The sequence below is a fragment of the Cygnus olor genome, chromosome 1, assembly GCF_009769625.2.
Source record: "Cygnus olor isolate bCygOlo1 chromosome 1, bCygOlo1.pri.v2, whole genome shotgun sequence".
NCBI classification, from domain to species: Eukaryota; Metazoa; Chordata; class Aves; order Anseriformes; family Anatidae; genus Cygnus; species Cygnus olor.
This window is the reverse complement of record NC_049169.1, coordinates 203,414,935-203,429,481: the sequence shown is the minus strand read 5'-3', so window position 1 is coordinate 203,429,481 and position 14,547 is coordinate 203,414,935. Positions and strand designations below refer to the sequence as shown.

General features: G+C 37.6%; 1 long non-coding RNA gene across 2 annotated transcripts; it reads right to left on the bottom strand.

Moving 5' to 3' along the window:
* Positions 1-501: 501 nt before the first annotated feature.
* LOC121065589 lies at positions 502-13,467 on the bottom strand. 2 transcript variants are annotated; one of them, XR_005817167.1, is made up of 5 exons: positions 13,101-13,467; positions 12,922-12,994; positions 11,422-11,531; positions 834-976; positions 502-716 (listed from the first exon to the last, which is right to left on the bottom strand). It is a non-coding gene; the product is annotated as an uncharacterized LOC121065589 (long non-coding RNA). The 2 variants fall into 2 exon arrangements; XR_005817172.1 differs by lacking the exons at positions 502-716; positions 834-976 and adding an exon at positions 5,511-5,717.
* Between the last annotated feature and the right edge of the window lie 1,080 nt (positions 13,468-14,547).

Here is a 14,547-nt window from a genome sequence, read left to right as displayed (position 1 = left end):
CAGTGGCTCCCAACAGAAGATGGAAAGTCATCAGGTGTCTGTGAAGGTAGTTCAGTAAAAGACTTGTGTGGGTTTCATCCTATTGTTATAGATAGTGAAAATTGATTCGATGATTTGGTCTCAGAAAATGCTTTTTTTTCTTTCTTGACTGTAAGGCAGATAGAGGACATAAGGTGCATAGAAGTACCATGCAGCCCTCTTAGTTTGTTTATTGGGGGATTGTTGAGGGTGGAGGACTATAAACTGTTTTAAGTTATGCAGGAGAAAATTAGAGTATGATTTCTTGGTACATTCAAAATTCTATTATGGGAAAAAGGAAACATATCAATGTGTAAAGCCAAGAATTTGTTGCTAGTGTAATTGAAATTTTAACAGGCTAATCCAAGAGTTATTTTTAGTCCAAATCCAATTATTACAGGGGAAAAAATAAATAAATAAATAAATAAATAAATAAATAAACAATAAACTAAATAATACTACCGTACAGAAAAGGCGGTCAATAATAATAAAATGGTTCAGAATGTTACACAAACAATCCCTGTCTTCTAGTCTTTTTTTCTGGTATTATTCACCATTCCAATGACATCCAGGCCCTTGAGTTCATGGCTTCCATCTGGTTGGGGCTGGGGAGCAGGTAAGTGGGCTTCTACAAGTTGACAGCTTCACATGTCCTTCATCGGAAGAAGTATAAAGTTGATGGTGATGGCTTCTTTTTCCTGCTTGGAGAGTTTTATGTTTGCTAACACACTTTTACACCTTGCCCTTTCTTCATTGGTTTACATTTTCACGTCACATGTGAATTTCATACATATATGCTGTTTTATGAATGTTACCTTTGCTATCCTTAAATCCAGTTTGGTCCCACTCCTGATCAAAATTTCTTTAACTGATCATAGTTGAGCTGTTTATAGCCTTGGGGCTTCCAGCTGTATTCCTCTACACCACATCCTATGTCTCCATCTTCTCAAGGACTCAGCTGTCATAGCAAGTTCAGATTTATCATCTGTTAGAGTCAGAGTTATTTAATTTCACACAAAATAACTACTATTGTAGATATTATATTATATTGTATTGTTACTACTCTTTATATAAAATGTGTTTACCATGTAAAGATAGGCAGAAATAAAACAAGATAGCAGTAGACATGTGGTTAGAAGAAAAATTGCTGTTACAGCTAAACCCCATTAATACAAAGCTGCAGATGGGTCAAGTTAAGTTCAGACAGATCAAGCCTGACAAACCACAGTGCTGCAGCCTTGCAAGCTCAGTGCAAACCCTGCAACCTATTATTAGCAATGGCAACACCACAGTACTTGGCTGCACAGCTACATTCTCTAAACACGTTGCTCTTGAAAAAAAGTCCTACATACTCATTGAGCTAACGACGACAAGCTATATGATTTCTATTAACTATATTTACATTAAAAGGGTTCCCCATTTTCATGTTGTACATGATACATAAATATATCATGTTCTAAATGCATCATTTGCTGTCACAGTTAAGCAATGCATGTTCCTTCCAAATGAGCTATACTATAATTCTCCCACTACTGAGAATATACAGGGAAAGACCTGGCTTTCCAACTTCATCAGTTCTAGAAGCAGCTGACAGTAATGCCCTTGGAATTCTCTGCAAAACCTACAGAATCAATCTTAGCATGCAAATAAATATTGTAAATTAACAAGGTCAACTTCTTTTCTGGCAAGGCAGAAGAAGGGTGGGAGGAATCTTAGAAAACCAGTGTCCTCATTAACACACTGACATACAAACCAACAAAGGCTATCTGTGTGGTAGTTATTTGTGGATACTGTCCCTCATTGCAAGAACAGTTGTGCTTAAAATAATAGAAACGTATTAAAGGAAGGCTGAGAAAACCTCGAGATTATTTCCCATTTGTGCCAACATCATATCCCTAGGGAAAGTAAAACCACCTCCAAAACAAGAATCTTATGGGCCAACTGGTTATCTACTTGGCCTATAGGACTCCGACATTTGGCCTGACACATTTCCCTAGAGATATTTAGTTGAGCACTCAAGAGCTCCCATCAGTATCTACTGTCATCCTGACCAGTGTGATGAACTAAGAAGACCCCAGAACACAGTTCCCAGCAAACTTTTGCACTTCTTATTGTATTGAGGTTGCAGTTTGTTTTAAAATGTGCATATGAAAAAATCATTGTTACCAACTTTGTCTTAATCCCCTTTACATCAATATTTAAATTGCAGTATCCATTTTGGATTAGACACTGCCAGGTAACTAACAGAGTGCCAGTGAGTGCAACCTAACAGTCTGCATACTTATCAGGTACTGTGTCTTCCTCATAGTTTTCTTCATAATTACAGAACAACAGATTCCTAAAAGCTATATGGGAAGAATAATTAGATTATCTAAAGTCTCCCTCATATTGGTGGGATTGTTCACTGGCATATGATTTCTGTTCCTTTTTTTGGCCGAAGGACTGAAGCATTCATTTTATCTATTACTCGTCCTGAGAGATGTCTACTCTAAAAGATAAATTACCTGTCTTCTATTACTTTTTGCCTACATGTTTTTTTCAGGTTTCTTGCTATGCACCTCACTCTCCCATGCCCCATTATTAAACCACTAAATGATAAATTATTATTAATGCTAATATTTAGAAATGCAAGGCTTATCTTCTACTATTCAATGCCCACAGCAGAATGACTTTTTTGGTCAATATTGTAATCCACACAAGTTCACCAATCAATTAACTTGTTCAGAAACTCCTCATGTTTTGGTAATGTGAACTTTTTTGTTCACAGTTACAGCAAAGGATTTAATAATGAGCTTTAATATTCCCTTCAAAGTCATGCCTTCCAGATGCTTCGTCATTGCTACTGTTCTTTGGGTACCTTCTAAATTCTCTGTATCTTTTTAGTGATGCAATGCTTAGAACTGATTGTAGCTTTGTAGCTATAACCTAAACCAATTCAACAGAAAGACTCTCCCTGAGTTCTGAAAATACTGAATTAGCTTATCCACCTAACTGTATTACATTCCTGCATTACATTAAGTGTTAGGAAATCCATATTTATATTGTTCACTCTAGCTGCCTAACTTTGGGGCTGTGCCTGGAATGATGTCTGCTGTCAAGGGAGGTGACCCCCTGTGGTCCAGTGCCACTAAATTATGGGGCTCTGCACAAAGTATATAGAGAAATTTTCATGAATCGGAGCAAAATGCTAGTACTGGCTGCCCTTAATATAAAAGCACAGAATACTTGTTATTATCTAGTTCACCCTTCCTACTCAAGTAGGGTCATCTAGAGCTGGTTTCTCAGGGCTGTGTCCCATCAGGTTTTGTCTGTCTCCAAGGACAGGGACGCTACAACTTCTCTGGGCAGGCTGTTTCATTATTCAGCCACCTCACAGTAATTTCTTCTTTTTTCTTATGTTTAAATATGTCTGACTGAACTTTTCTAAATCTATTTCAAACAGCAAACTCATGTATAATGTGCCGCACTGTATCACCTTTTCAGCATTTAGCACTGCTGCCTTCTGATATTCTGTCCTGAAAAAACAACTGCTTTAACTCATGCAAGAGAATGTCTTCTTAGACATTCACGTTCTCATTTCAAAGCCTTCCTAATGTGTCTTCTGATTAAACTGTCAGCTAGCTGGAATTTGTTTCTTGGTTTAACATACAAGCTTTAGAGAAATATGGCTGTGGCTGTTCAGTGAGACGTTTTGGTACGGACTATCGAACATTACTTGTAACAAAACAAAACAAACAAAAAAAAAAGTTACTGAGTCAAACTACTCAAAGGAAAAAGCAAGCTATACAGGACTGCCATAATGCTGGGGATTTATCAAACTTGCGTCCAGCTGCTGGATTTGGGATTTTTTGCAAGAGTAACTGCAGCTGTCACTGAATTTTTCAGGAAGCAGCCTGTGAGAACAATTGCTACGGCAGTGTTTTGGGATCAGATGAGGAATGCTTAATGCATTCATCTTTTTCAGGGAACATCATTGAATTGTAGGTTGCTGTGCCTGAGACTGGGAACTACTGTCTACTCTATGTATGGAGAATACATGCAAACTGAAACATACAGAAAAAGAAAGGAGGAAAAGAAAGAATTGGAGCTGAAACACATGAGAAGAAGCCAACTCCCTGGCTAAAAAATAAGAAGAGTCAAAACCATGACGTAGTCGAACTATTGGTTAGTCCCTCCCCCCCCCCCCAAAAAAAAAAAAAAAAAAAAAAAAAGAGGAGTTTGGTATGTTTTAAAGGCTTAGAGGTTTATACAACTTCTTGTCATTTTTGGCTGTCCCACTGTTTTTGCTTTTTGGTAATGCTTTTTTTTGTACCAAATAAGGCAACAAATACATGTTGGCATAATTCTTTAAGTCAACAAAGCACCAGAACTCACAAAGGTTAATGCAATTGCTATTTGTCCTGGTTTAGGCTGGGACATTTAATTTTTGTCCTAGTACCTGGCGTGGTGCTGTGTTTTGGGTTTAGGATGAGAATAATGCTGATAGCACACCAATGTTTAGCTGTCGCAGAGCACGGCTTACACAGAGCCAAGAACTTCCAGCTTCTGGTGCTGCCCCAACAGCGAGGTCCCTGGGGGTGCACAAGGATCTAGGAGGGGACACAGCCAGGAGCTGACCCAGCCTGGACAAAGGGATGTCATGTACCTTGTGGTGTCATACTGAACAATAAGAATGAGGAAGTTGGTGCTGGTTGGGGTCCATCTAGGCATCAGTCAGTGGGTAGTGAGCAATTGCATTATGCATCACTTGCTTTGTACATTCTATTATCATCATCATCATCATCATTTCCCTTCTTTTTCTGTCCATTTAAACTGTCTTTATCTCAACCCATGGATTTTATCTTTTTTTCCAGTTCTCTCCCCCATCCCACTGTGGGGCGGGATGGGGAGTGAGCAAACAGCTGCGTGGTGTTGAGATGCCTGCTGGGTTAAACCACAACACTACTCCTGAGCAATATTTATTTTTATAATGCAGTACCATGGAGGTAGGCTGACAAAGGAACTAGTTGTGATTTTGCTGTGACTAACAAGGTGAACTATTAAAGTATTTTGCAATTTGATATATTAAATATATATTAAATATTAAATTTGATATATTTATGCTAGCTTCAGGCTATAACTGGAATATCTGAACAAGCACCTCCTTTGTATCATTTTAAACCTGTAAACTCAAAATCTGATTTACCTGATTAGGAACTATTTTACCTGTAGTTTGATCAGGAATGTATCAATGTAGCAGATCAAAGACAAACATTCTCCAGATCATGGGCTCAGTCTGAGAGAGACTGAGAGACAGAGAGAGAAAGAAAACTCAGCAGAAATCAGCAGAATGGGTCACAAGCCACATAAATTGTTCTAGCAGCCCACTTCTTGATTTTCCCTTTCCCAAACCCTGCCTTTTTCCCCAACTTCTACCTCGTTCTGCAGTTTATCATACTTCCTTCAGCACACAATCAGAAAAGCATCTGTCTCATCACCAATATGCAGGCAGCCTTTAATAAGTATGTCTTTCCTCATACAAAGGAAAAATGTGCAAAAAGGAGTCAGATCATGGAGAATCATAACAGAATCTGTAATAAGACCATCATGTAGAGGGTGATGTATTTCTTGTGGCACAGGATTGATAGCAGCTCCCGCAGCATGACCAAATTGTTCTCCTCACATAACTGAAGGTAAGCCCACCACACAATAGGTTGTTGCTATGAAACATATAACAAAAGTATGTCAGGCTGTTACATGCTACAGAGACAATGTTTATATATATTCTTTATGTCTCTGCTAGAATTGCAGGCATTTAAAGGGTCATTCCATATGGCTTTGGATTGCTGACTTTACATCTGTTTATTAGCACAACGATATTATTCCTTACAAAGCCACTAGCTCTGCTAAAGTGGCACCTTTCATAATTATCGAAATAATCAGTGGCAGTAACACTTGAGAAAAATAGGAATTTGTATGTCTTTTTATAGCAGCACTCTACATGTTCCTGTTTAACCTCATTTTTGCAGTATTTCCATGCAAAGAGCTCTATTTTGAAGGGCTTTTGTTTCTCCCAGCTTTCAGATTGCCAGACTGCACTGAGAACTTTTTCTTTGTACTTGTCTGAACTGTCTCACCTTCAGCTGATACAAACATCACCTTTTTCTTCATCTCTGGACTGTTTTTTGTTTGTTTGTTTTGTCCTGATTTTTTTTCTCTTCTCTGGCTTTTATTATTACTCACATATCTTGGCAACGTCCCTAAAAGCCAAAAGCCCATTTTTTTTAGGAACCTTAGAAATCACACAGGGAGGTGGTGCTTTCCATAGTTAACAAACACTTCAGATGGCTATAACAAAAAGCTGTCTTTCCCCTGTTTTATACATAGGTAACTGGGACAAAGAGACAGTAAAACCTGCGTAAAATCTTAAAAGGCACTTAGACATCTTTATACCATTTAAATTAAGTTTTGTGCCTAAGGAAGTGAGCACAAACTCCTTGCTCAAGTAACATAAAAAGGTTAATATTAAACCAGATTTTACTAATCATTCCAAAATCTATTCATAACCCTGTGTTCAACCAAACAAAATTAGCACTAGTCATTTTCTTTTATAATAAAAATTAAAATTTTCAAGAGTGACATAGTTTTGAGAGAAGCCATGAGAACTCTCATGGATAATTCTTTTGCACTGCCTGGTACTTATCTTGCAGTATTTAGAAATATCTAGACAGTTAAAATCTCCCAGCCATGTGTGAAATACTTTGCCTTGCATTTTTGGACAGATTGTAGTCAATGTGATTCAGAAGGGTCTCTTACATTTTTATTGGACAAAAATCCAGGCAGACATGCTTCTGAAATGATTTTGACCCAAAAGAAGGTAATGTTGAGGAGTCATAGGACTGATGTGGAAACACAGAATGAATGTTACAGATGTGCAACTTTCTGGAAACAGAGATGTCCAAATTGAGTAATGATATTATTGTTCTGCAATTAAAGCAAAACAACAACAAAAGAAAGTCAAATACACCAGGGATTTAGAAGATCAAGAGAATCTGAAATTCTCTGAGCAATGGCAAATACTCAAGTTTACTGATGGCTCAGTGCATAAGCAGTACATTGATTGCCTGGATGGGTGCAAATACTTTATCACTCCTTTGTAATAGATCCTGCTCAACAGAGCTGATAAAATCAGTCAATTACTCTGATTAATTAGCCCTTCTTTTTTTTTGTTGGCCAGCTATCCCTGAACATATTTTTATTTCTTATTTCATTAGCTTAAATTGTTGTTCACAAATAGTTTCCTGGCTCTAAACTTCATTTACCATTGGCAAAATTGACAGTTCTCCAGCACAAGATCCTATCACCGGTCTAATTCCAGGAAAGCCAGAAGTCTTGTGGTGCACAGTTGGTCATTCCACTACCACAGGGTTTTTTTGTTTGCTTGTTGTTTTCTGGCCTTTTTTTTTCTGCTCCACCTCATTTGGTTATAATTTCCAGTGAAGGATAACAAGTGTAAAATGTGTTGAATATTCCATGTTGTCAATGCCCGAATTCATATACAAACATGGGTATACACAGCAATGGCAGCTATTCCCCAAACAGACAAATAAGAACACATTTACAATCATTTTTGTGAGCAGTGGGAGGAAAAGCCACCAGTAAACATAGCCAAAACCAGAATACATTCAGAATTAAAATTAATGATAAATATCACTACAAAGTATTCATATGTCTTTGATTAACATTATCTGGAAGAATATTAATAATGGCTTATCTGAGAGCAGAAATATGCACCCTGTAAATTCCCCAATAAAAAATTACCATTCTATTTTGCCCACAAATAATAGGCATTCCCTTTTTAATATATCTCATAATTTTGAAAGTCTGGAATTGTATTATTAATAATATTATTAATAAAATATCTTGACTATTTTAATATTAATAAAACATATGAAGGATTTATTAATAAGATTTTTGAGAGTCCACACACATCCATTAAGAGACACCAAAGAAAACGCAAGATTCTATTACATTCTGTTTGGATCTAATAGATACTCTCTTTTCCAACTAACTTGTAATTCAGAAATTTCAATTGAAATTTCAATAGGATTAATTATTTACATGATATTTGAAATTGCATGGCAGTTAGCAATATATTAGCAGTTCCTGGGTCAGTGAAATATCATGGCAGATTCTTAATGGTAACCAAGTGCTTCTAATTCTCCTTATGTTATTTCCTTCTATTATTTTCTAATAAAGCTAACCTGCTACCACATCTGTAATAGTTTTAGGCCCATTTCTATTGTCTGGATGGAGCTAAGAGGACCTCAAGACTTCATCCTCCATTCCACATTAAATTAAACCCCTCTTCCAGGGCAGTCAGAACTAGTTCAGTCATGAGGCATTATGCCACAGATAGCTATTAAAAAAAAAAAAAAAAAAGACAAATAGTGAGTAAATGCATGTTCTTCCCAGGACTGAAAAGGTTCATTAGCTAAGATTTAGGCACAATCCTTTTCTAACATCATTAGAGAGAAGCATTTTGCAGCACTTTATATCAAGTAGAGGAGAACATATAAAACAAAAAAGTCTCTCCTGAATAATACTGATAAATATGGGACCCATTCTGGCATGTGCTTTTTAAAGATATTAAGGCATTTCAAAAGCCTTGTTAACAAAGGCCTTTATATTCACACTGGTGACAGAAAAATCCTTGTAAAGATTTCCTTCAGCTCAGAACTTGCCTGCCACAGAGGTCCTAAAACTGTTATTTCTTTCCAGAAAGAGATCTTAAATTAAAGCCAGTTCACAGGTAGGTTGTCCCTCACAGAAACTTCTACAGCTGCATTAACCTAATATCCTGTGTTACAATCCATTCTCCTCTACCATCCCTACTGTAAAACCTAATTCCTTGCTTGGAGTCATAAGTTTGACCATGTCATCCAGCCCAGACCTAAACTCTGCTGTAATCTCAGGTTGTACACTGCCTGCTTTGTATAGAGGAGATAAACAAAAATCACTGAATACTGATAGATCTCCTATTCTTTCCCACATTTCCTTCTTAAATGTGAGAAATATTGAGAAGTCTGAGGAAGAAAGGATCCTGACATCTCTCATTGCAACAAACCACTGGACACGCGTCTATGTCACACACACAGATACATATAAATATCCTGGAGAAGGCAGATACAATGCAGGTATTGTAAAGCAGACAGCAGCTTTCCTGTGGAAATGTTTGCCCAAAGGCGAACCTAAATGTTAAGACCCTACAAAAGATGCCAGTGTTAATTATGCATTATAGACATGACCTTGGCAAAGTATGGTTTAATGACCTCTATTATCCCTGACTGCAATCAAAATTTTTCTCTGGGGATATTATTTCAGGTTTACTTTGCTTTTTTCCCATGCACTCTTTATTGAGATTGAAAGCATTTAGCTAATTCATTGTTCCAACAATTATTGATGCTTCCCTCCTCCCACATACTTCACAAAATTAAAAACTCATCATAGAGGTCCCCCAAAACCAACACTTAATTAAAAGAGGTAATCAATTCAATACAGCTATTCTTACTGCTTAACACATCCTGACACATGTAATGGAGAAATTAAAGTACAAATAAACAATTATCCACCACAAACAAGTAAGGAGAAATGGTACATACACTCACTTTATTTCTTGTAGCAGAATGACTGAACTGCTACGTTATGGGAGATTTGTTTTATTTTCTAGTGATTATAGGATGTGTCACTGTAATACAGATGACATACTTAGCTAGCTAGCCTTACAAATGTGGATAATCAAGTGAGTTGGTTAAACAGACCTGAAGTATACAAATAGATGCCAATATTTTATCTGGTTGGATTTCTGTCAGCTAATGAATTGACCTGAATGTAGATAAAATATAAAACCAGAGAAGTTTTGAAATTCCAAATTCTTCACTATGAAGATAAGGAGTTATTTTTGAAACATTGATGAGTCCAACTCTAGGGAGTTTAATTGCAACATTAAATTCAATATGTTTACAGAAAAAAAATGTTCAACAACTCATACAGGACAAAAAGTGATCAATCCCTTATTCTGACAATTCACACATAGTGTTATTGACTTCTGCCAAAAATCATTCTCTTGTAATGAGAAAAAAAGTGCAAAATAAATATTTACAGAGGCAGAATTTAGATAGAGCAAATGAATACGTATGAATGAACAACTGTAAACAAAGCAGATTGGAATATATTTGACTGAAGTAACCTGAGGCACCTCTTGAAGGAGGTGACTGAAGTTCTCTGGTTCTGCCTCATTTCACACTTTGGCCTTGAACACCGAGTCAAAGCTCATAGAAAGTCAGGCTATTTCCTTTCAGTGAATTCAGACAGCTCTCATTGGCAGCAATTTGAGCAGTCCTTTCGTTCCCAGATTGCCTGCACACCTGCTATCCCAACAGGAATTAAAACCACAACTTCATCTACTACCTCTGGAAATTATGTTTCACAGGGCCTATGCTGGGCCTGGGCCTGGCAATAAACAACACAATAGGACCATCTTCTCCAGTGAGCAATTTGTTCCCTCTTATCTTGCCATCTGGCATATCCATAGGGGTTGCCTCTGCTATAAGGTTACCATAACCTCTGCCAATGACAGATTAGGGAGCTTAGTGTATGAGCTCCTTTCTTTCTTTGACAGCTGCTTAGAGGGCACATGAGCCTCCTTTGCAGGTTGAACTGAGTTGAAGTTAATCACCTCATAAGCAAACTGAAGATCCTACAGTCCTTGCCTCCAGAACGTTTGAGGTGAAGAACTGGATTCATTTTACATAATGTTCCTGCCAACCAGGTGAAGATAACGCTAACAAAGAAACATCAGCATAGCACAACACATGCAGGAGCTTCCAGACATGCCACGCCTCAGAACCACAGGGATCAGCTAGAAAATAAAACAAATATAAGCTATAGACATAGGAAAGGGGTCTCTGATTTTCTCCTCTTCTAAAGACACTGCAGTTCTAACCTTGGTTTCCATGCTCTTCTTGCTTGATGTGTGAGAAGGACTTCGCCCAAAGCCTATAAAAGCCAAGATAATTTTTTTCTGTTGCTGTCAATAGACTTTGGATAAGAACCTAAGCAAAATACACATCCAAGATCAAACCTCTCTGTGCACTACAAAGAGCTATTAGAATGCAGATAACACATTACTATTTCTAATTGTTCATTATCATAGCATTATAGATATTACTGTTTTTTTTTTTTTCTCTGCTGATGTTGCCACATCACTCAAATGTCCCTATAGCTAATTATGCAGACATATTTCAATCTGATTAAAACTCAAATCAATGTAATTAAAAAACATCAGTGGCAATGTTCTAGAGGGAGACAACATTTCATGTATTTTTAATAGCTGAATGCGGGCCTTTCTTTTACTGCAGTTACCTCATATTTCCCATAATAAGGTCATGCTCTCAGGTGATTCCAAACTTGCTGAATTTTATCTCCTGGGTCTGAGTTGGTATATGTCAGGTGACTACCCACATTTCATTTTTCTGGAAATGAAGCAAGGGTCCGGGTAAGAAATTATATGTGATTCTGTGACGCAAAAATTAGTATTAAAGCATATGCATGCAGCACTGAATTGAGGTTGTACTTGCAAACTTAATTCTGACTTTGAAGTAAGTGGCTTTGAGCTCTTCTAATGTAGTGCAAGTATGTAATGTCCCACATAGTTACCAGCCTCTCATATCTTCATTTTCTTGCCCTTTAGATGTGGTCATGGAGAGCCCTTGCCACCCACAGTTCTCTTATCCTGCTCTGCAGAAGCAAAGACTCAAAGGCACACAGTCCTCTGCTTGAACACTGCCCTTTGTAGCTGTTTCTGGCAGAAGGATCTCCAGGCTTCTCTGGTCTCTGCTGTAGGAGCAGCACGGCTCACCTCTGCCTCTTGAGCCAGTGGGTTGTGGATTAAAGTAAGGATTTGATATCTGGTAAGAGAAAGGCCAATCATCCCTGCTTTACAAAGCTGCCTATGACAGAAATCCTTTTGAAGATTCCTTTTACAAAGCTAATTCCTAAAGCTTTAAATGTTCAACCGAGTGTTGATAGTCTTATCTCCCATAGTTACTATGAATGACTGTCCCTTTTAATCAGCTGCACATTTATCACTGAAGATGTCTCAAATTAAGGAGAAATGGTTGATAAATGACTCTGCCTGTCTTTGTCTCTTTTAGTATCATTAAAATAGGAAGGGGGGTTATTCTCTGTATTTTAAAATGAATTGACACGTTTGATCCTATTAATTTAGTTAGTCATGATGTCACAAAGGCATTTGTCAATAACGTTGTCAGTGAAGGCTGATGGAATACCATTAAAACATGACTATGAAAACACAGCCCTCAGACACTTACACAGCCTTTGGGGGATGTCAGTGGGGACAAGCAAGAAAGTTCTCATTCCTGATGGTAATGTATGACTGGCTTATGAAAACAAAAAAGCAGAGCTTATGACAGTTCTTAAAGAGTCTGGGAGGTACCTCACTTCTTTACTGAAAGTCTGCTCAAAAGCTTCAGGCTGCCCCTGCGGAGTCTGAGTTTTCATTCCCATTTGTAGGAAGACAGTGCTTCCTACTGCCTGCCCTGCTCTTTAGCCAGTCCTGGACTTTCTTTGGGTAGCCCTCAGAAAGTATCCCAATCACCTGTAATTAACATAGTGATTCATTTAATAGTCATAAACCAATTTCCTTTTAAAGAGGCCCCCAGAATGGGCAGTAAGAGGTATAAGAATACCAAGAAGAAGAAAAAAATCATCAGTATCTCTGATGCTCTGTCTGTAATACCCACATTCACTTCCCGTCTCATGTGTCATTTACTTTTGATCTAATCTGTATAATCATTCCCTTTATCCCCCTCTTCTCTGTCACAGTGCTGTTTTGTCACTCACCAGAAGTGGCTCCATTACAGTGGCAATTACTGTCCAGTGTGGTTACCAGCTGTCTGTCTTCTATTTGAACAAGCTGGATAAACGTTGTCATTTTTAGTTCTTTTGATGATAGTCATTTTCCTTGCATGAGTTAAATTGCTACAGAAATATGCCCGTTTTCTGGGACTTGTAGGCCTCACCTTTCTTTTCCAATTCCCAGCTGTTTCCTCCAGCAATACTGCCTGTGGTGTATCTGTGTCTCAGAAGAAACAATATGAAATTGAACATTATTTTTTTTGCCTCTTGCTGATATGGCAAGTCCTTCGAGGAATGAATAATGAGTCATAGCTGATGCCAGCCATTCATGACCATTGCCAGAAATGTAATGCAAATGTAACTGCAAAGCAGTGATATGCATACTCTTGGATGCAAAAGTATTTTGGGTTTGTCACTTCTTAAATATGGTTGGGGAAAAAAAAAAAAAAAAAATCTAATCCTCCCACCGGAGAAGAAGGAAACCCTTGAGAAGTGGGAAAAACTCTGGAGAATTTTATATTCAAAGCACAGTTTCTATTTCTGTATCCCATCTGTGGAGCTGGGTCAAAGAGAGGCAAAGAAGATAAATCTTGTTCTGAGAACCTGTGAGCAAATGTCAGAGATCCCCAAAGCTGCTGAGCTTGAGTGTAAGACCTACCTCCATGGTGATTGTCTCTCTTCTCAGTGTGCCAATTACAGTGATAATCAGTATTTTATTTTAAACACCAGTTTAAGGATTAAGATGAAAAACTTTTAAGGAATGAAAGACAACATTCTACATAGTGTAACAAAAAAGTCTGAAAATGTGAATTACCTGCAAACTGTAAGTTCAAAGCCATAGGATAAATTGAATCTACCCATCGAAACTGTTTTTTGTTGTGTTTTTTTAATTATTATATAATTTTTAAGCCAAATTATTAAGCCAGTAGTCATAGATTTGTAGTGCTTCTTGTCTTTTTCCTTTCACAGTAATACCCTGATGTCCTCCAGCAATCTCAGTAACCCACTGATCCACTCTTTTCATCATCTTCCCCTCATGCTCCACCATTTCTCAAACATTCAAATCTAATTCAGTTTTCAACCTTATCCATTCCTGGCATACCTTACCCTCCCAACTTCATTAATCCAAGCCTGTGTTAGCACAAATGCAGCACAGAATTTTTCTTGACCCAGAAACTTCCTTGCTTAAAGCAAGTTTTACCAAGCCAAAGCTGCACATTGCACTAAATGCAGTGAGGAGACTTAAGTCTCTGATAAACATGCTACACAAATCCGCATCTCTGTGGCTTATGAGAGAAAGGAAGAGTCTGTGCCATCAGCTTGAGTTGTAAATCTTTCAGCTTAGCCTATTTTTAAGACTGCTCCTCTCACCAACATATGTATGTATATGCCCTATCAAAGCTATAAACAACTCCTATAAGATTGTTTACATACCAAGAAGCTCACTAGCTAAATAAAGAACTCGTATAAAGTGAAGGACAAGTAGTTCATAGGAGAAATGCATTCAAATTCTGCATTGTTCCAACCCACCCTCGCTCTGAAATTCACAGTTAACTCAGATGGAAAATGGTGAAAAGACTTTCCAGGGTTTTCTGAGTGAAAAGTCAAATG